This window comes from Pristiophorus japonicus, chromosome 8, assembly GCF_044704955.1.
Source record: "Pristiophorus japonicus isolate sPriJap1 chromosome 8, sPriJap1.hap1, whole genome shotgun sequence".
NCBI lineage: Eukaryota > Metazoa > Chordata > Chondrichthyes > Pristiophoridae > Pristiophorus > Pristiophorus japonicus.
Window position 1 is genome coordinate 34473834 of NC_091984.1, and position 22014 is coordinate 34495847.

Sequence of the window (22014 nt, forward strand, 5' to 3'; positions counted from 1 at the left end):
CTTTTTTTACTTTAAGACAGATGCATGAAGCAATATTAAAACTTCATGCAGTGCACCACAGTTAGATCTGTAGCATTTATTGACTACAATAGACGTGGTTGTTTTGTGTACCATGCTGTGACTTCTGGATACTGTGGGACCATTGTGTCAGCTACATAATCTCAAAAAGAAACATTGACATCTAGGATAATGTTTCCATGGTTGCCATTCTGAATAGCAGACTGCAGCTAACAAGGTTCATCCCAAAAAGGAAACAGAATATAATAAAGAGCATCTGTTGTGGGTGTGAGGGAATACTACATGAAATAATTGGTCCTCTTTACACAGAGACCCATCAAATAGCTATTAAATAAATCACACTGAAATATGCCTTGCAACTGTTACACAATTGCAATATAACAAAGCCTTTTCAATGGTACAGTTGATGAGCATTGAAATCATTGAAATTGGTTTTTAAAAGTGGTGCTGCAGCATGTACAATCCTTGGGAGAACTGTGGAGATATTTAATTGCTTTACTGCTGAAATTATTAGCAAAGCACTGCAGTACTTCAGACTCATAATAATCACTCAATCTGCTTTCCTTTAGTTGAGTGGAGCACAACACCTTTGACCTTAGGGTGATAATGTCTCCTCCTTTATTTACCACAGACAGAGCATAAGATGATCAGTAGCAATAACAGTTTAAAATGGTGAAGGATATTGATGTTGCATGAACAGACTTATTCTCAGGGAAGGTGGTTGATTTTGGGCCAATTAGCACCTTTAAAAGCAAACCTGTTGAGAAAGATAAATAAAGGATTATTTTTGAAACAGCTGCTTGTGCAGATAGAGCTTAATGTCTGACACATCTGCTTTGACATTTTACCTCCTCAGCTAAGGAGACAATGGCACACTGACTTTTAGATGAAGTACCTTGCCTTATGTCTGGGCACTTGTTACGAATTTGGGTCTATACCTTCTTGGGTTTGGTGGTATCAGTCAGTCCATTAAGCAGTTTGAGCATCTTACTTTTATGGGAGTTAACTCTCACTGCCCTATATCTACTTGTACAATAACAGGGCCCAGGAATATAACTATGGGACTCCCTTGTGATCAGGACATGATCTCCTTGGCTTTACACACGTATACTTCTTCAATCTCTCTGAAGGTGGTCTGAGTTAACAGTGGGAGGAGAAGTTTGCTGAATTATTCCACAGCATGGTGCGACCTGCAGGACAGCTGGAATAACCAGCGTTGCTTAATTCAATCAGGATAATATATATTCCTATAATGATACAAATTAAAGAATCCATGTCTCTAATTGCAATGGGTTACCTTACTTAATTTAAACAGAATATTCTCTCTCTTCACAGCCTTGTGCTGTCTGAATGCCTGTGCAGCCCTGATGCCAAGAACCAGACTGCTTTTTGGAGTCTGCGTCTCTTTTTAAAAAAAAAGCCTGGGTCCGTTGTCAACTGTTAGATAAAACTGATGATCCACCCCTTCCCCCTTAACAGTGGAGTCTATCAGCTAACCTAGCAATGACTACTGCTGAATTCAAAGTAATAGGATTGTCAGTACAGCAATGATTGTGAATTGTCACTGCAGTCAAACTATCCTCCATTTTCTCTCCAGGATTCAGACACCTCCTGTCTTAAACGCAATACACACCTGCCAGCGCTGCTGTCCTGTGAATTTAACTTCTTAAAAGCAGTGTTTGACTTAAAACACCTTTAAAAATATCTCATATCTGAATTTGTTCCTTGATAAAATGGCTAAAGAATTCTGAAACATAACAGTACCAATAAGAACATAAGAAATAGGTACTGGAGTAGGCCAGTTGACCCTTCGAGCCTGCCCTGCCATTCAACAAAATCATGGCTGATCTTCCACCTCAATTCCACCTTCCCGCACTATCCCCATATCACTTAATCCTCTCCATTCCCAAAACTTTATTGACCTCTGTCTTGAATATACTCAATACTGAGCATCCACAGCTCTCTGGGGTAGAGAATTCCAAAGATTCTTAACCCTTTGAGTGAAGAAATTTCTCGTCCTTTCAGTCCTAAATGGCCGACACTTTATTTTGAGACTGTGACCCCATGTTCTAGGTTCCCAGCCAGGAGAAACATCTTCTCAGCATTAACCATGTCAAGCACCTTAAAAATTTTATATGTTTCAATTAGATCACCTCTCATTCTTCTAAACTCTAAACCCTAGTCTACTCAATCTATCCTCATAGGGCAATCACCTCATCCCAGGAACCAGTCTAGTGAACCTTCGTTGTACTCCCTCTAAGGCATGTATGTCTTTCCTTAGGTAAGGAGACCACTGTACACAGTACTCCAGATGTGGCCTCAACAGTGACTACACTCCAAAAGTATTTCATTGGCTATAAAGCGCTTTGAGACATCCGGTGGTCATGAAAGGCGCTATATAAATGCAAGTCTTTCTTTTTACTTTTCACCAATGCCCTGTATAATTGTAGTAAGGCTTCTTTACTCTTATACTCTAATCCCTTTGTAACAAAAGATAACATACCATTTACTTTCCTAATTGCTTGCTGTACCTGCATGTTAACTTTCTGTGATTCGTGTACAAGGACACCCAGGTCCCTCTGAATGCAAACATTTCCCAGTCTCTCGCCATTCAACAAATATTCTGCTTTTTTGTTTTTTCTACTAAAGTGGATAACTTCACACTTCCCCACATTATATTCCATTTGCCATGTTCTTGCCCACGCAGCCAACCTGTCTATATCTCTCTGCAACCTCTTTGCCTCCTCCTCTCAGCTTATTTCCCCAGCTAACTTTGTATCATCAGCAAACGTCTATGTCATTGATATAGATTGTAAAAAGCTGAGGCCCAAGCACCAATCCTTGTGGTAACTTATTAGTTACAGCCTGCCAACCTGAAAAAGTCACGTTGATTCCTACTCTCTGTTTTCTCTCCATTAACCAATCCTCAATCCATGCCAATATATTATCCCCAATCCCATGAGTCCTAATTTTGTGTAATAACCTCTTGTGTGGCACCTAGGTCTGCAAGTTCTTAACAGTATTTAAAAAGCTTACCAAAAAGCTGATGATTGATACAGAAAGGGGGATTCAAACTGTGGTCATTATGTTGTATTGCCTGGCAATACTTACAATTAAGCTAGCAAATAATTGTGATACAATTTTACTTGGTCAAAAAGGTTCTCTAAAAAGGTTTTCTGCTGGCAGCTTGCCATCCTATTTAGTGCCTTACCCCAGCGCAAATGTATCTCTCCCCCAGCCAAAATGCCTTACCCCAGCGCAAGTGCATGATCTTAGCCCTAACCCATCCCCAAACCCCACCATTGATGGAGCAGTGTGTACGGATTGTTAACAGGTTTATTCGGTATGAAGTGAATAGTGACAGTGTCGTGACTTCTGGATTTTATCTACTCCAATGATGTCCCTTGTAGGGATGTGACCCGTCTTCCCTGAGTTCCCTCTCTCCCCTCTGATCCCCCCGCTGCCCCCCCCCCCCACCCCGGCCAGTCTCTCTCTCTCTCTCTCCCCCACTCTCTCTCTCCCCCCGTCTCTCTCTCTCTCTCTCTCTCTCCCCCAGCCTCTCTCTCACTCTCTCTCCCCCAGTTTCTCTCTCCCTCTCTCCCAGCCTCTCCCTCTCCCCCATCCTCCCTCTCCCTGAAACTCTCTCTCTCCCCCAGCCTCTCTCTCTCTCTCCCCCCAGTCTCTCTTTCGCTCCCCCAGTCTCTCTCTCTCCCCCAGCCTCTCTCTCTCTCTCCCCCCACCTCCCTCTCTCTCTCCCCAGCCTCCCTCTCTCTCTCTCTCCCAACCTCTCTTTCCCCCAGCCTCTCTCTCTCTCTCCCCCAGCCTCTCTCTCTCTCTCCCCCAGCCTCCCTCTCTCTCCCAGCCTCTCTCTCTCCCCCAGCCTCTCTTTCTCTCTCACCACCAGTCTCTCTCTCTCCCCCAGTTTCTCTCTCTCTCTCACCACCAGTCTCTCTCTCTACCCCAGTCTGTCTCTCTCTTCCTCCCCCCTCTCGGACCTCCGCCGCTTCTCTGCCCGCCACTGCTCTCGAACCCCGCCGCCGCTCTCGGAATAAGAATGGTGCAGCACTTCCGGTTCGGGCGGGAGGCATCGGGGGCGGAGCACGCGCAGAAAAATCGCAGTACAAATAGTTATTCCCTTAAAAGGGATGGAGTCTGTAATTTCTGTGCCAATATTGCTGACTACTCACATGCTGCAGAATAGAGCTGGAACAAGGTTCATTGAAGAGCATTATGTGCCGAATCAAAGAGGTCGCAGACTAATGAGGAGGAGGAGGCCTTACCCCCAATAAATTTACAGGGAGAAGCGATCATACCTGCACCTGTCCGATACACAATTCATTAGAAGGCTGCGCTTCCTAAAAGAGGTCATCAGTGAGATATGCCAGCTCATTAAGGGAGTCCTGCAGCCTACCGGGCACCATCAGGATCGTATTGCCCGTTGAGGTGAAGGTGACTGCGGCACTTTCCTTCTATGCATCGGGCTCCTTTCAGGCATCAGCTGGTGACATATGCTGCATCTCTCAGCACGCCACACATCGTTGCATTTGCCAGATAACTGAAGCACTTTACGCACGCAGGATGGACTTCATAAACTTCCCAATGACCAGGAAGGCAGAGAGTGAGAGGGCTTTGGGTTTTTCAAGAATTTCAAACTTTCCCAGGGTCCTGGGTGCCATAGAATATACGCACATCTTTAGAGGAGCCAGAGGTGTACCAAAACTGAAAGGGATTCCACTCCCTGAACATGCAGCTCGTCGTTGACCATATGCAATGCATCATGGCAGTAAATGCCAATTTTCCAGGGAGCATCCATGATGCATACATCATTCGTGAGACCATTGTCTCTGACCTGTTTAAGCATCAGCCACAAGCTCAGTGCTGGATGCAGGGGAACAAAGGATATGGCCTCGCCACTTGGCTCTTGACTCCGCTCCGTAAGCCTCAGACAGATGTCGAGCATCGCTATAATAACAGCCATAGAGAAACATGCAATATCACCAAAAAGACAATTGTAGGCAGCCTGCAATACCAGCCTGAGCAGGTTGCTGAGTTCACTGTGGTGTGTTGCATGTTGCACAACTTAGCCATCATGAGGGGACAGGAATTCCCAGAAGGGACTGCAGGACCACTGTAAGAGAAGGGCAAAATTCGTGGGACCGCCCCGCCCACCCCCCCCCCCCTCCCCCGCCCACCGCTGTGTTTGGACTCATTGGAAAGAAAATTTAATTTGGAACTATCTACCAGAAAGTTCGAAATCCTAAAGTGCACATGGAAGAAACTATGAACTTTAATCGAATTTGGGAAAGCAGATTGAACCTGTGTGGGCAGGGCTAAGGAACTATCCCTCAAAGAAGCCAGTTTGATTATTGAAACTGCCTGGGGCATTGAGACTAAAGTAAATTGTCAGGAAAATGGATACTCGAAAACCTTTCTCCACAAGAGATATTAACATTGCAATAATTAACTCAGAGATGGCCAGCCATCAACCTGAACCTGAAAAGCCATTTTCAGCCTATGTATAAAAACAAAAGGCCCACTCCAGCCTGCATGAAAAAACCAAGCACAAAGAACATTTCAATTACCAAGCTAATATTTCCATCAAGAAACAGATTTAGAAGATCAACCCACCCGAGACATATTAACTTTTAATGAGCCCACCCAAATATGACCAAGAATTCTCAGGCCTGCCAAAATTAAACAAAGAATTTTGGTCTCATTGGCGCGAAGATTAGGACAGATCCTACAGTATAACTGGCCCTTGTTTTAACAAAGGGTATGCTGCTGCTGCTGCTGCTTATACTACTGCCTCAAGAGACATTGCTTGTGCTAGTTAATAAAGGATGATATCAGGGCAGTTGTGAGAGACGATATTGGCTCTAATGAACAAAATGTTGAATCATTGTGGGTGGAGATTAGAGGTAGTAAGGGGAAAAAGTCACTGGTGGGCGTAGTTTATAGGCCCCCAAATAATAACTTCATAGTGGGGCAGACAATAATCAAGCGAATAATGGAGGCATGTGAAAAAGGAATGGCAGTAATCATGGGGGATTTTAACCTACATATCGATTGATCAAATCAAATCGCACGGGGTAGCCTTGAGGAGGAATTCATAGAATGCATACGGGATTGTTTCTTAGAACAGTATGTTACAGAACCTACAAGGGAGCAAGCTATCTTAGATCTGGTCCTGTGTAATGAGAGAGGAATAATAAACGACCTCCTAGTAAAAGATCCTCTCGAAATGAGTGATCACAGTATGGTTGAATTTGTAATACAGATTGAGGCTGAGGAAATAGTGGCTCAAACGAGCGTACTATGCTTTAACAAAGGAGACTACAGTGGGATGAGGGCAGAGTTGGCTAAAGTAGACTGGGAACACAGACTAAATGGTGGCACAATTGAGGAACAGTGGAGGACTTTTAAGGAGCTCTTTCATAGTGCTCAACAAAAATATATTCCAGTGAAAAAGAAGGGCGGTAAAAGAAGGGATAACCAGCCGTGGATACCAAGGAAATAAAGAAGAGTATCAAATTAAAAACCAATGCGTATAAGGTGACCAAGGTTAGTGGGAAACTAGAAGATTGGGAAAATTTTAAACGACAGCAAAGAGTGACTAAGAAAGCAATAAAGAAAGGAAAGATAGATTACGAAAGTAAACTTGCACAAAACATAAAACCGAAAGTAAAAGCTTTTACCGATATATAAAATGGAAAAGAGTGACTAAAGTAAATGTTGGTCCCTTAGAAGATGAGAAGAGGTATTTAATAATGGGAAATGTGGAAATGGCTGAGATCTTGAACAATTATTTTGCTTCGGTCTTCACAGTGGAAGACACAAAAACCATGCCAAAAATCACTGGTCACGGGAATGTGGGAAGGGAGGACCTTGAGACAATCACTATCACTAGGGAGGTAGTGCTGGACAGGCTAATGGGACTCAAGGTAGACAAGTTCCCTGGTCCTCATGAAATGCATCCCAGGGCGGAAGTTATAGCAGATGCATTCGTCATAATCTACCAAAATTCTCTGGACTCTGGGGAGGTACCAGCGGATTGGAAAGCAGCTAATATAACGCCTCTGTTTAAAAAAGGGAGCAGATAAAAGGCAGGTAACTATAGGCCAGTTAGTTTAACATCTGTAGTGGGGAAAATGTTTGAAGCTATCATTAAGGAAGAAATAGCGGGACATCTAGAGAGGAATAGTGCAATCAAGCAGACGCAACATGGATTCATGAAGGGGAAATCATGTTTAACTAATTTACTGGAATTCTTTGAGGATATAATGAGCATGGTGGATAGAGGTGTACCGATGGATGTGGTGTATTTGGATTTCCAAAAGGCACTCGATAAGGTGCCACACAAAAGGTTACTGCAGAAGATAAAGGTGCGCGGAGTCAGAGGAGATGTATTAGCATGGATAGAGAATTGCCTAACAAACAGAAAGCAGAGAGTTGTGATAAATGGGTCCTTTTCGGGTTGGAAATCGGTACTTAGTGGTGTGCCACAGGGATCGGTGCTGCGACCACAACTGTTTACAATATACATAGATGACCTGGAAGAGGGGACAGAGTGTAGTGTATCAAAATTTGCAGATGACACAAAGATTAGTGGGAAAGCAGGTTGTGTAGAGGACACAGAGAGGCTGCAAAGAGATTTAGATAAGTTAAGCAAATGGGCTAAGGTTTGGCAGATGGAATACAATTTCGGAAAATGTAAGTACATCCACCTTGGAAAAAAAAACAGTAAAAGGAAATATTATTTGAATGGGAAGAAATTACAACATGCTGCGGTGCAGAGGGACCTGGGGTCCTTGTGCATGAATCCCAAAAAGTTAGTTTGAAGGTGCAGCAGGTAATCAGGAAGGCGAATGGAATGTTGGCCTTCATTGCGAGAGGGATGGAGTACAAAAGCAGGGAGATCCTGCTGCAACTGCACAGGGTATTGGTGAGGCCGCACCTGGAGTACTGCATGCAATTTTGGTCACCTTACTTAAGGAAGGATATACTAGCTTTGGAGGGGGTACAGAGACGATTCACGAGGCTGATTCTGGAGATGAGAGGGTTACCTTATGATGATAGATTGAGTAGACTGGGTCTTTACTCATTGGAGTTCAGAAGGATGAGGGGTGATCTTATAGAAACATTTAAAATAATAAAAGGGATAGACAAGATAGAGGCAGAGAGGTTGTTTCCACTGGTCGGGGAGACTAGAACTAGGGGGCACAGCCTCAAAATACGAGGGAGCCAATTTAAAACCGAGTTGAGAAGGAATTTCTTCTCCCAGAGGGTTGTGAATCTGTGGAATTCTCTGTCCAAGGAAGCAGTTGAGGCTAGCTCATTGAATGTATTCAAATCACAGATAGATAGATTTTTAACCAATAAGGGAATTAAGGGTTACGGGGAGCGGGCGGGTAAGTAGAGCTGAGTCCTCGGCCAGATCAGCCATGATCTTGTTGAATGGCAGAGCAGGCTGGAGGGGCTACTCCTGTTCCTAATTCTTATGTTCTTATGTTCTTATGTTCTAGTGCTAGTGCCATGCTACACTTAAGGGAGGGAGAGAAACCAACGTGACAGCTGTAAACTAACTTCTCCAGCCTCGATGTCCTGAAATCGAATAGAAAAGAAGAACATCACCATCGTGGCAGCAACCAACCACAGCCAACGTGGTACCACTAAAACCATCGCGATCGACCAACCTCGAAACAAAACTTCACAAGAAAGAAACCGAAGAATCGAAAGTTTCCACTCTACAATCTAGGCCTGACTACCAACAGGTGAAAACATTACCTAAAAGGACTTTGAAACCTATTTCTAACGAAAGAAAATGGGTACTTACCCCATAAATCCAAAACGTGCCCTACCGCATCAGCGGACTCAACCCAACTGAAGGTTGCGCAGTAAGAAGTCCTTTCCGACGTTTGGGGTATGGTAAGCAGAACCGACAGCATCCAAAGAACCCCGAAATCGCAAACTACCGCTAACTGACCAGAAAGGATTGGTAAGCATAGTCCCTGTCTGCCCTGGAGTCTAACCTAGCCAGTATTAGGTATGTGGGAGGTGGGAGGTGTAATTTTCATTGCAACCCCTTTGAATGTGTGATGTATTGTTCTTTATTAGTATAATTATAAGTGTGAGATTGTATTTTCTTATCCTTAATAAAATCAAAGTTCTTTTGCACCAAACCAGTGGTCTCTTGCATTTTATCACATCCCCCAAATAAATCCAGAGTCTGGAACCCAAGGGAGTGGGAGCGATTCGAACCGCTCAAGTAGGTCAGAGGTGAACCTGACCCCCCCGGACCACCCCTTACACCACCTCAGGATAGAGGAGAGGAGGCAGAGGAGGAGGAAGAGGAGGTCAAGGAGGATGAGGAGCCTAGCGATGAACCCATGCCACCACCCCGCACCTACACACCACAAGGGAAGTCTTGTGATGCTTGTGCAACTGCAAAACTGTTACGTCAGTATAATATATATAGCTCCACCTGTGGACTACTGTGGCACTGTAGCTAGTGCTGTGTACAAATAAAGAGGGAAGAGATCACCTGGCTAGAGTTCTGGACTGTCCTGCCATCTTACGGCTTGTATGTGTGTTTGTGAGTTATACTAAAGATATAACAATGGCGATGAGAATGGGAAAAATTTCCTAGAGTTCTGCGAGGATGTAACGAACAAGGTGGATGAAGGGAACCAGTGGATGTGGTGTATTTGGATTTCCAGAAAGCCTTTGACAAGGTGCCACATAAAAGGTTACTGCACAAGAAAGAAGTTCACGGGGTTGGGGTAATATATTAGCATGGATAGATGATTGGCTAACTAACAGAAAATAGAGAATTGGGATAAATGGGTCAATTTCAGGTTGGCAAACTGTAACTAGTGGAGTGCCACAGGGATCAGTGCTGGGACCCCAACTATTTACAATCTATATTAATGACTTGGAAGAAGGAACTGAGTGTAATGTAGCCAAGTTTGCTGATGATACAAAGATGGGAGGAAAAGCAATGTGTGAGGAGAACACACACAAATCTGCAAAAGGACATAGAAGGGCTAAGTGAGTGGGAAAAAATTTTGCAGATGGAGTATAATGTTGGAAAGTGTGAGGTCATGCACTTTGGCAGAAAAAAACCAAAGAGCAAGTTATTATTTAAATGGAGAAAGATTGCAAAGTGCCGCAGTATAGCGGGACCTGGGGATACTTGTGCATGAAACGCAAAAGGATAGTATGCAGGTGCAGCAAGTGATCAGGAAGGTCAATGGTATCTTGGCCTTTATTGCAAAGGGGTGGAGTATAAAAGCAGGGAAATCTTGCTACAGCTATATAAGATATTGGTGAGACCACACCTGGAATACTGCGTGCAGTTTTGGTTTCCATATTTACGAAAGGATATTCTTGCTTTGGAGGCAGTTCAGAGAAGGTTCACTCGGTTCATTCCGGGGATGAGAGAGTTTACATATGAGGAAAGGTTGAGTAGGTTGGGCCTCTACTCATTGGAATTCAGAAGAATGAGAGGTGATCTTATCAAAACGTATAAGATTATGAGGGGCTTGACAAGGTGGATGCAGAGACGATGTTTCCACTGATGGGGGAGACTAGAACTAGAGGGCACGATATTAGAATAAGTGGCCGCCCATTTAAATCTGAGATGAGGAGAAATTTCTTCTCTCAGAGGGTTGTAAATCTGTGAAATTCGCTGCCTCAGAGAGCTGTGGAAGCTGGTACATTGAATAAATTTAAGACAGAAATAGACAATTTCTTAAACAATAATGGGATAAGGGGTAATGGGGAGTAGGCGGGGAAGTGGAGCTGAGTCCATGATCAGATCAGCCATGATCTTACTGAATGGCAGAGCAGGCTCGAGGGTCTGTATGGCCTACTCCTGTTCCTATTTCTTATGTTCGGTTCTTATAATCGGAAAGAAAAGGTGCAATTTTTGTTGGTGGAGGATTATGCCAACTGACAGAGAGACTGAGAGCTTCTCTGTTTTGATTAACAGCTACAAATCCAAGGTAAATTACAAGCACACTTGTTTGAACTGCCAGAGTCCAGATGGCTGCGCCTATGGGAATAATAGGGTGTTTGGGGGAGTTGCAAGGTGACCGTGAAAGTTTCGGAGCATATGTGGAGCGGCTAGAAATGTTTTTCACCGCAAATAATATAATCGAAGTCCCCAATGATGAAAACCATAACCAGGTGGTGTTGGAAAGACAACGGGTGATTTTTTTAACTGAAGCAGGGCCCGAGGTGTATGAAACCCTGAAAACTTTGCTTGTGCCTGTCAAGCCAAAGGACACAGCTCTTAAGCCTGAACCCTTGGAAATTGCTGAAAATTATTGTTTCGGAATACGAGATCAGTTAACTGAAGAAAATATCAGTGAGTACATTGTAGCATTAAAAAAGCTATCTATTCACTGTAATTTCGGAAACTTTCAGGACCAAGAATTGCATGACCGCTTTGTTTGTGGGATGAAAAATGATGCGATCAGAAGAAAGTTATTGACAACGCCTAACTTGACTTTTGATTTAGCTTGTCAGACAGCTATGTCAATGAACATGGCCATCCAATATTCTCGAGAATTTCAGACTATGTCCAGTTGTCAGACAACTGAGGGTGAATCACCTGCAGGTTAAAAGTAAAAGGCAGTTGGGCCCCAAGATCTCAGAAACTGGCAATGGTAACAGAGCAATGAAGTCCTGCTATCTATGCCTGGGACAACATATTGCTCACAGTTGTTCATAGTGTTTCATCTGCAGGAAAATTGGGCATCTTGCGAAGGCACGCTTACTGAAGGGTAAACTAGTTTTCAAAGCGATAAGTAGAAATCCCCAGAGACTCCATAGCATAGAAGAAAAACAACAGGACGAGGAGGTTTTAGAGCTACACATTATTAGGACCACAAGGTTAACTAACAGCGAGTCGAAAAGTATCATAATCCACTTAGATGTTGCAGGAACCAAGATACCCATGGAAATCGACAGTGGTGCATCCGTGAGTGTAATACCGGAGTCGCTATACCTCGACAAATTGCGTGATTTCCCTTGGAGAATTCCAAGATAGAGCTGTGAGGCTACTCAGGAGAGAATATTCCTGTGGTAGGTCATATCACCGTACCGGTGAAATACAGGGATCAATTTCAGAGCTTACCTCTATTAGTAGTGGTAGAAGACAAACCTACCTTACTAGGAAGAACATAAGAACATAAGAACATAAGAATTAGGAACAGGAATAGGCCATCTAGCCCCTCGAGCCTGCTCCACCATTCAACAAGATCATGGCTGATCTGGCCGTGGACTCAGCTCCACTTACCCACCCGCTCCCCATGATCCCTTATTGGTTAAAAATCTATCTATCTGTGATTTGAATACATTCAATGAGCTAGCCTCAACTGCCTCCTTGGGCAGAGAATTCCAGAGTCACAACCCTCTGGGAGAAAAAAATTCCTTCTCAACTCGGTTTTAAATTGGCTCCCTCGTATTTTGAGGCTGTGCCCCCTAGTTCAAGTCTCCCCGACCAGTGGAAACAACCTCTCTGCCTCTATCTTGTCTATCCCTTTCATGATTTTAAATATTTCTATAAGATCACCCCTCATCCTTCTGAACTCCAACGAGTAAAGACCCAGTCTACTCAATCTATCATCATAAGGTAACCCCCTCATCTCCGGAATCAGCCTAGTGAATCATCTCTGTACCCCCTCCAAAGCTAGTATATCCTTCCTTAAGTAAGGTGACCAAAGCTGCACGCAGTACTCCAGGTGCGGCCTCACCAATACCCTGTACAGTTTCAGCAGGGCCTCCCTGCTTTTGTACTCCATCCCTCTCGCAATGAAGGCCAACATTCCATTTGCCTTCCTGATTACCTGCTGCACCTGCAAACTAACTTTTTGGGATTCATGCACAAGGACTCCCAGGTCCCTCTGCACCGCAGAAACTGGTTGGGATCACTGAAGCTGGATTGGAGTGAAATTTTTCATGTTGAAATGAGATTTGCATCAAAGGATGATGTCATCAAGAATTATCAGAAGGTGCTGTGTGGAACAGGCAGTCCGATCCAAGGCTTCAAGTTGAGTGTCAGGGTACAGAAGGACGCTAGATTGGTTTACTGCAAGCCATATCCCATACCATATGCACTCAAGGAGAAAGTTGATCAAGAACTCAAAAGAATAGAGACTGAGAACATTATTTCTAAGATAGATCTACGTAATTGGGCTACATCCATTGTTGTTGTACCTAAGTCCGATGGTAAGGTAATTATAAAGTAACCATAAACCGGGTTCTAGAGGGTAATCTCCCCAATACATTGCCAAATGTAGAAGATTTGCTCACAACACTGACAGGTGGTCAGATCTTCTCAAAGTTGGATCTTATGAATGCCGACTTACAGCTTGAAATAGATGAGGAGTCCAAGTCATGCTTGACTATAAATACTCATCTAGGTCTATATCAATTTAATATACTACCATTTGGAGTGTCTTCCGCCCCTGCCATATTCCAAGGGGTGATGAACCAGATTTTGCAAGGTATTGAAGGGGTAGTATGTTATTTAGATGACACAAGAATTTCAGCCAAATAGCCAAATTCATAATACAGGTTGAACCTCTCGAATCCGGCAAACTCGGGACCAAGGCCAAGCCGGTTTTCGTGTTTTTCCGGACTTCACAACGTGTTTCTGATGTCCGAAGTCCGGAAACGCCTGAGCCCAGGTTCGGGTATTTCCAGATTTTGGAACGCCAGAAGCGCGTCCCGAGTCCAGAAATGCCTGGGCCCAGGTTGCGATATTTCCGGTTTTTGGAGGTCATCATGTAGTTCTTCCCCTCACAGGCCTTGTAGTCCTCGCTTCTTTGCAACGCATGGTAAGTCTCCCTCGCTTCTTTTTGCAATGCAGTCCCTGTAACTGTACTTAATGTGAGCTTCCCGGCCTGTATCTTTTGCTACCATCTTCAAATTTGAAATGGAATGTACAGTACCCAAAGCATGAAATATAATAAAGGTTTTTATTTGTAAAACAGTTAAGTTATGAAATATAAAACAGTAAATGAAGGATTTTATGTGTTAAACAGAGTGAAAATAAACAGATACAGTTACAATTGGCTGGAGGTTGTGCTTGAGGTAGAGGGTTCAGCTATGATGTCTGGGGCTGATGATGGGCCAGCAATAGGATTATCAAATGTGAAAATTACTGGTGTAGTTGCACGCTGTAGGTCGTGGGCCTTCTGTTGCGACATCGTTTGAAAGATATTTAATATTGTTGTTTGTTTAAATAATTTGGACTTTTCTTTCACTAATCTTTCCCGAATTCTGTAGACCGGCAGTATTTCTTCTTCACTTATGAAGCTTCGTTGCTCTAAGGCGTTAATTAATTCTTGACAAAGATTGATAGCTTTGTCAATCGGCACTTTTTCGATTTGATCACAGGCATCAACATCATCCTCACTGCTTTCATCCTTTTCTTCTGGATGCAAAACCCTCTGCATGATTTTTTCATCTGTCACTGCATGCACAATGGGAGTATCGTTGTCTATGTCCATGACTTCTGTGACATCGTCCTCATTCAATTCCTTCGCAGCTTCGCAAGTCAGCCCTCCTGCATAATCTAAAAGTTGAGCAATCATTGCTTTCTCCCTGGACACACGAAAGCCTTGAAAGTCCTGAGGAGCATCAACAGCATCATCGTCACCAAACATAGTTGATGGCCAGATGTTATGCCAAGCATTGACCAAGGTGTCTGCAGTTACCAAGTTCCATGCATCCGCAGCTGCCCGTATGGCGTCCTTGGTAGAGAAAGCTTTTGAGAATGCTTTTATTCCCATGCCTTTGTTCACACTTCATAAATTTGATTTTGTAGAGACACTTCATCGATCTCTAAATTCCTTGGTCCATTGGCTGTATCAGTGATGTGACATTTGGAGCCAAGTAGATTCCATGGACATTTTCCTTCACCAAAAGCTCAGCATCGAGATGTGTTGAGCAATTGTCTAGCAGCAAGTATATTTTACAGTTTTCCTCAAGGCCAGCTTCCGTGCAATGAGTACGCGGCTGAGGATTAAATGCATCTCAAACCAGTTCAGAAAGATTACCCTGGTTACCTATGCTTTCTTATTGGCATAATAATGCACTGGCAATACCCTCAACACCTTGAGACATCTTGGACGCTGGCTTCTCCCAATGACCATAAGCTTACACTTATGGGTCCCAGCCGCATTTGCAGCAGCAAGCACAGTCAACCTATCCTTGGTGTCTTTTACACCTGCTGGCTGTGTTTCTTCTGCTGCTGCTAATGTCTTTCACAATATGTAACGCCAAAACAGTGCTGTCTCATCAGCATTGTACATTTGCTCAGGTGAAGGATTTTCATCAGCAATTAGTTTGATGAACTCATCAATATAATTTTCAGCTGCCTCATGATCTGCTGAAGCTTTCTCACCACATACTTTCAGTTGCCTGATACCATAACACCTTTTAAATTTGGCTAGCCAACCAGAAGAGTACTCACATGGAGTTTCAATCCCCAGTTGTGCATGCAATATTTTAGCTTGTTGCACCACCATTGGGCCAGACAAAGGAACCTTTTCACTCCGCCTCTGTTGTCACCATTCCATCACTGCTCGATCCAAATCATCACATTTCGGCTTATGCATACTTTTTCTCTTACTCATTTCCTTATGAACATCACTTTCTGCATAAAACTTCATGAGCTGTTCTTTCTGTTTTCTAATATCATAGATAGTGGAGAGTCCAACACCATACTCTTCACTCAATCTTCTCACTGAAGCACCTCTATCTAATCTCTGAAATAACTCAACTTTCTTGGCAATTGAAAGTGAACTATGCTTCCTCTTTCCTTTATCTGAACCCATAGGGGTACAGGGACCTGTATCTCTTGGTCATTTTGACATGTTTGCAATGACAACACAAATTCACAATCTTTACCTGTGCAGATCTTTACATCGGGAAAAACACCATAGCAATGGAGTCAGGATTGGGGGGTTCTGATCATGGGTGGGATGTAGGTGGCTCAGCTGGGCTAGCCCTATAATGTTTAATGCCTCTAATTTTTTTTTAAATGCTGAATTTAAAAGTGCATATACAGTACAGGTGCAGGTAGTATTTTTTATTACAGGTACATGTGTGCAAACTTAAAATCGCAATCTGGTCAGCTCGAGTGAGATCGGGTCAGCTCTGCGCTCGGACTCATGGGGCATGGCGATCCGATCGTGCGGTTGCTGCAGTGTGCTGTGCAGAGTTTGATTCTGGCCGGGGACTTGCGCGCAGGAGGGGACTTGCGCGCGAGCGGGTGGGTTCTTGCGTGCGAGCGGGTGGGTTCTTGCGCGCGGGAGCTTGGTTGATTCTGGCCGAAGGGGCTTGTGTGCTGTGCAGAGTTGATTCTGGCTGAAGGGGCTTGTGTGCTGTGCAGAGTTGATTCTGGCCGAAGGGGCTTGTGTGCTGTGCAGAGTTGATTCTGGCCGAAGGGGCTTGTGTGCTGTGCAGAGTTGATTCTGGCCGGGGGTCTTGTGCACGGAAGGGAACTTGCACGCGGGCGGGAAAAAACTTGCGCGCGGGAGCTTGGTTGATTCTGACTGAAGAGGCTTGTGTGCTGTGCAGAGTTGATTCTGGCCGGGGACTTATGTGCTGTGCAGAGTTGCTGTGGTCCCAGGAGCAACGGTGCGATGACTGTGAAGACCTGGCCTGGAACAGGTAGGATTGGCGTTTTTTTCTCTTGCAATGTTATTAACTGTACAGTGTTAGATTTCATTTTTTGACTTTTCACTAGGCCCGGCTGGCGGCGGAAACGGTTTGACAGGGTGTCCAGATTCTGGAACATTTTACGGATTCTGGATGACCCTGCCACCAATCGGTCCGGAGTCCGGATTCCGGAACATTCCGGATTACGGAACTCTAGGTTTTGGAGATTCAACCTGTAACATATTGAATGAAGTCCTCAAACGGCTAGAGAAGCACAGAGTACAAATGTCTGCTCGGAAGTGTGATTTATTTCAAAACTCAGTGGAGTACTTAGGGTACAGAGTAGACAAAGATGGTTTACATCCGACCAAAGGAAAGATAGATGCAATCAGGAATGCACCCACTATCAAGAATATCATTGAACTTTGATCATTTTTGGCTCTTTTGAACTATTATGGGAAGTTCCTACCAAATTTGGCTACATTATTACATCCACTGAATGAACTATTGAAAAAACAGGTCCATTGGAAGTGGTCAGAAGAATGCGATACAGCATTCAAGGAGTGTTAAAGCAAATTGGTAGAGAGCACCATGTTAGTTCACTATGACATATCTAAGGAGATCAAGCTAGCATGTGATGCCTCTCTGTATGGAGTTGGGGCAGTGATCTCTCATGTACTACATAGTGGGGAGGAGAGACCAATTGCTTTTGCTCCACACACTCTCAGTGCCAGTGAGCATACTTATGCATAAATTGAAAGGGAAGCTTTGGCATTAATTTTTGGGGTCAAGAAGTTCCACAAATACTTGTATGATCATAAGTTTACCACCATTACAGACCATAAGCCCCTGACAGCAATCCTCCATCCAAAGTTCCCAGTTCCAACATTAGCTGCAGCCCGAATGCAGAGATGGGCTTTGATTTTGTCAGCATATACATATGATATTGAATACAGATGATCAGCTGATCACAGTAATGCTGTTGCTATGTCTAGATTGCCTTCCCCATCACAAGTTACACCCGATATGGAAAAAGTGTTCTATTTTTCATACATTGATGAACTGCCAGTCACAGCTGAATAGATTGGTAGAGCAACCAAACGTGACCCAGTTATGTCAAAGGTGTATGATTATATTGCAAATGGCTGGCCAAACCAGCTAACAGACAAAGATGTTCATCCATTCTTCATTCGTAGGAATGAATTATCAGTCGATAAAGATTGTATCATGTGGAGTCCAACAGTGGTTATACCAAATAAATTCAGGTCCAAATTATTAGGAGACCTCCATGACCAGCACCTGGGAATGTGCTTGACCAAGAGTTTTGCACGTAGTTACTTTGATAAAGGTAGAGAAAAAGAGAGAGAGGTCAAATGGACATCAAGGGCATCCCTTAGAGGAAAACTTTCCTTAGGATCAGCCTCGAATGAGTTTAAATTCAACACCATGTTTGGAAGGTTCTGTTCGAGAGCAAAGGTATCCTCTTTGAAATAGAAAACAAGTGGTTAAGCTTGATTTGTAAATATGGCAAAATACGTCCATATCTTTTGTTATGTATAACCATGCAAGTTTATTTTGTTATAATTACTTCTTCATTAAGGAGGGAGAAGTGTAATATATATAGCTCCACCTGTGGACTACTGTGGCATGGCAGCCAGTGCTGTGTACAAATAAAGAGGGAACAGGTCACCTGACTAGAGTTCCGGAGTGTTCTACCATCTTACAGCTTGTGTGTGTGTTTGTGAGTTGTACTGAAGATATAACAGTCAGCAGCTCATAAATGAACACTTTGCTTGAATGGTGAGAGTTATGTTTCACCCTTGCCTGGCCATTGTTTGCAACCCATATAACGATTGTTAACTCTAATTTTCTAAAAGTAAGCAAGACACTGTACAAGAATGGTTATGTTGAATATATTTTAAAATAAAATTTGAAGTTTGAAAAAGTTTGTAATATTTGAAATAAAATAAATTTATAAATAATTCTTTTGAAATAAAATGTAATGCATATTTTTATCAAAACAATCATTAACAGCAATAACAAACAATAAAAACTACAAATATCCACAACACCCCCTTCCCGGCAAAAATTCCACCTGTGGCTACCATTCCCATTGCCTTTCCCCCCCCGATCTTTACCCCCATTTTCCCCTTCCCATTACCCACCCCTGGCTCTACCCGCGTTGGGACCAAGATGTCGTGCAGCAGAGCACCTCGAGCGCTGCTGCTGTAAGGGGAGTGACAATGGCAGCGTCATTTGTGAGGGTTCTGGAGAAGCTCAGAGTTCTGAAAACCCGGCTTCAGAGTCGGAAAAAATTAATTGCTCCCGACTCCCAGGTGCCGTTGGCATTGGTGGTCTGACACCTTGGGGTTCAGTGCCATATACAGGTTCCATTGTTCGCCGCATGGTATTGACGGAATCGCTGCACCACCACAATCAGCTCCACCATGTCCTCCGATTGATGTGCTGATTGTGTGGCGATGTTTCCAGCTAAGCCACCAATTGCCTGAAGGAGCTCTCGACCAAAGTCGACGCTCGCCTAGACAGTCCCACCATGTCCAGGTCGACGTCTGCCTGTCATCGAGCATACCTGCCTCCGCGGATTCAGCACAGGGGCTGGAACACTTGGTGTGCCCTGCTGCACACCACTTGGTCCTGCTACTTCCTCCGAGTGGAAGCGGATTCCGCTGAGGAACAGGTGTCCACAGGTAGAATGGACCCCTGTGTCCTCGCCTCCACCTCCTGCACATGTTGTACACTTTCCTCCTCCCCCTCCACACCCCCCCCCCCCCACTACAACAGCTTGAGGAGGGTCTTCACGACATACGCTCTCCTCCTCCTCAGTGGAGTCCCCTCCGGAAAGGATCACCTGAAGCAATAATACGGATGCTTCAGAGGGCTCAGCAGGTTGTTGCTCCTCCTGGGCAACTAGAAAACACAATATGAGTGGTTAGCAGCAGGGGAGGGGAGGGTCAGGGTGGCATGAGTACGTTCACGTTGTGCAGGCTTATGTAGAGGAGCAACACTGCTGCATTATATATCACCGAGATACATTACATGAAATTAGCATAAACAGAATGCACAGAAACTGCATGGCATTAGATTTCATGGTCCCAGCATTACATTACATTACATTATTTCTACATTATATTCATATAATATTAAATTACATGATCACAGCACGGCATGGAGATTATACAGGACTTGCCCTCCACTGCCACCAGGTCAGCACCACCATGGGTGGCCGAGCGATTATGTGCTCCAACGAGGGCTGCCATGCACACCTCCTGGTCAGAAAGATCTACCAGGTTTGGTGGCCCTCTACTTGTGCGCCAACGCTCTACACGATTGGTGGATATTTTTTTCTGCAAAGATGATAATAGCAGTCCATAACCTAATTGCCCGGCTACTATTACAGAACATACAGATAGACATCCCCAATTAGCTATCCCCAATCCTTTCCTCAGTGGCCCATTAATGCACCGTTAGGATGCAAGTGATGCATGATGAACACATCTAAGTACAGAAAACCATTGTAATAAGATCGTTGATGGGAAACAATGCGTGACACCAAGCTTACCAACATTAAAATGTGGCAGATTACATTTTAAGTAATGAGTCAATGCATGATTAAAGTTATTACTCACTCTCGTAGACAAAACAATGCCGTTGCAGCTCTTGCGGCACTGGTTTGCCCTCTGAAAATCCTGGGCGACTGAAGACACCGCTGCCGAAATCTCCGACCAGGTTCGTTGGTAGACCGCTGGGGCGGGTTTCCCACGTCCACCCTGGGTCAATTGAGTCCATCTTGCCTCCACCTCATGAACAAGAGCCTCTTGGGCTTCCCAATAAAATCTCTTTGCCCTCTTCCTTTCTCCTACCTCTCTTTCAACATCTCCCTCTCCTTCTCTCTCCATTATTCTGTGATTAAAAATCTTCTGAAATTATGCAGAAATATATATTCAAAATAGATTAGAAATAAATGCAAAAAATTCAAGCTAGAAGTACAGAAATCGATTAAATTGTAATTATTTATCAGTAGCATGTCAAAAAATCCAAGCAGTCTCCACTCGCTCCCTCTCCCTCCCTCGTCTGCGCATACACGGGTGACCGCTGACCCCTGAATCGTGGGAAAAACTTACCTCTGAGAAAAAAAAATTGCGAATGCGCAAAATGCGTTTGCAAGGACGCCAGCCTTACATGACTGAGAATATGGCTACCGCCCAATACTTCCCGCTACCCCCACCACCGGGCAAATTTAGCCCAAACTAGCGGCTTTGGTTCTTAGTGGTATTCCAGCGGTACTAAAAACTCGATCAGTGTATACTGTCGGAATACCATTAAATTATGGGCAGTAGTGGTAAATATGGAATTTCTAGTCCAATGTCTTCAATTGTGTCTAGGCCATATCCACTATATGGGTGCAACTGCTTAACAGGCCACTGGGCTGATTGCACTGAGATATTACAATGCTCATGCCAATTACCAAGACATGATCTAGTGGTTACACTGGGATCGCGCACACTGGTGCCATCCAGTACTGACCCTACTAGAGTTTGTGGGTTCATTGAGAGGGCAATTTGCATGGGGCAGGCAGGCACAAGCCATACTAACATAGAAACATAGAAAATAGGTGCAGGAGTAGGCCATTCGGCCCTTCTAGCCTGCACCGCCATTCAATGAGTTCATGGCTGAACATTCAACTTCAGTACCCCATTCCTGCTTTCTCGCCATACCCCTTGATCCCCCTAGCAGTAAGGACCTCATCTAACTCCTTTTTGAATATATTTAGTGAATTGGCCTCAACAACTTTCTGTGGTAGAGAATTCCACAGGTTCACCACTCTCTGGGTGAAGAAGTTCCTCCGCATCTCGGTCCTAAATGGCTTACCCCTTATCCTTAGACTGTGACCCCTGGTTCTGGACTTCCCCAACATTGGGAACATTCTTCCTGCATCTAACCTGTCTAACCCCGTCAGAATTTTATATGTTTCTATGAGGTCCCCTCTCATTCTTCTGAACTCCAGTGAATACAAGCCCAGTTGATCCAGTCTTTCTTGATATGTCAGTCCCGCCATCCCGGGAATCAGTCTGGTGAACCTTCGCTGCACTCCCTCAATAGCAAGAATGTCCTTCCTCAGGTTAGGAGACCAAAACTGTACACAATACTCCAGGTGTGGCCTCACCAATGCCCTGTACAACTGTAGCAACACCTCCCTGCCCCTGTACTCAAATCCCCTTGCTATGAAGGCCAACATGCCATTTGCTTTCTTAACCGCCTGCTGCACCTGCATGCCAACCTTCAATGACTGATGTACCATGA